Below are 1951 nucleotides of genomic sequence, written 5' to 3' on the forward strand. Positions count from 1 at the left end.
TGAAAAAGTTAAAAATTAATCTACCATATGACTTAACCATTCTACCTCTTGATATTTACTCAAGAGAAATGAAAGTATATGTCCACATGAAGATTTGAACATGAATGTTTAACACAGCTCTACATGAGATAGACCCAAACTGGAAACAGTCCAGTGTGTATCAACAGGTAAAGGGATAAACAAAATGTCCTATATCCATACTATGGAAACAGGAAAATAAAAAGGGAACGAATTACTGACACTCATAACACAGATAAATCTCAAATTAATTATGTTGAGTGAAAGAAGTCAGATAAAAAAGAGCACATACTGTACGATTCCATTTATCTAAAGTTCTAGAGAATTCAAACTAATGTATAGTGGCAGAAATCAAGTTAATGGTTGCTTGGGGGTGAGTCAGACTGGGGGTGTCATGTGAATGGAGGGATTATGAAAGGTCATGAGGAAACTTTTGGGAGTGATGAATATATTCATTTTCCTGATTGTAATGATGGTTTCAAGGGTGTATACAAAGGTCAAAACTCACCAAATTGTACACTTTAATTATATGGAAAAGAGAATTGAAAAAAAACCCAAATATTAGGATTTGCAAAGCTGAGTAGAAGTACACAGGATCTTGTTACACTATTCTCTGCTGTTGAATATGTGTTTTCTATATCTAATAAGAAAATACTTTAACTCAAAAAAGAAAACTAGATTTCTGCACTTGAGTTAATTGATTTAATAAACTAGTGAAAACAATAAGTTTCCATGAAAATAGGGCCCTTGTCTCAGTACGGTACCTAGAAGAACTCATCATACACTCCAAAAATATTTACTCAACAAATAATGAATAAACTTAGTTTATTCACAGCTACTGGTTATTTTCTCATTTTAAAGAAGCTTTCAATTCCTTATGGGAAAACTTGGAAGCTATAGAACAATTTTAGAGTGATTGCCCATACTGTAGAGGGTGGTTGCCAAGATTATCAGAAACCTCTCTCTCTATATATATATCATATATATCCTTGTATTTAGGCAGCTTGCACCAACAAAGCCCTACTGGTTGTTTACAGGTGGCGCCCCGTCTGATTATTAAACACTGATTGGTCATTGTCTGCACCATACTGGTTGTAAACTATTTTGAATATCATCCCTTTGAAACGTCACCACACCACTATTTCCTAGGTTAAAGTGCCTCCTGATGTCACACATTCCTCCAGCAGGCTTTGATTCAGGTTCAGTATAGGTATCCTTCGGCACGCACTCCGCACCTACTCCTTTATACTACCATAACCTGCACTGTTCAGACCATACGACTTGACAGTAGCTTGACTTTGCTTCCCTAGTTAAACTTTTTAACTTCCAATTTACTTCATCATCAAAGTAATGTGATAAATTTCTGTTCCAAAATAAACAATATTTTTAGTCCTCTCTTCCTGGGCTTTTATATGGGGATCTAAACTAAATTTGATAAATATTCACTTGTTGGCTTTGAATATTTCAAGCAGTACTAGCAGGCAACTTATTGACCTATGTACTTTAGCTCACTGGATAAGACTTATAAAATAGATTAGAGAAGGCTGGGTCATGTATCCAAGCTTTCTGCTGAACCTCTGCCCTGGACATGCAATAGATCACCTGTCATTGTGCGAGGATTAGACATTTTTTTCAGGAAAATTTCTAGCTTTGGAGGTGCGTCTGTTTGGAAGACAAAGTAAATACCACAAAAAAGCACATTAATAAACATTTATTGAACTGTATTAAATTTAATTGAAATTAATTGAATTTGGATAGTGACTACAACTGCAACTGCTCCCATTTCTTGGCTGGATTTCAGTTTTGATTTAGAACCCAGTTTGGGCAAGGAACAGAGAAATGAAAAATCTTCAATGTCACCTTCAAAGTTGAATTAATTTACATTACAAAAAAGCTATTAGATAACTTGGCTAATTTAAATATTTATAACAAT

This window comes from Equus asinus, chromosome 24 (genome assembly GCF_041296235.1).
Source record: "Equus asinus isolate D_3611 breed Donkey chromosome 24, EquAss-T2T_v2, whole genome shotgun sequence".
NCBI classification, from domain to species: domain Eukaryota; kingdom Metazoa; phylum Chordata; class Mammalia; order Perissodactyla; family Equidae; genus Equus; species Equus asinus.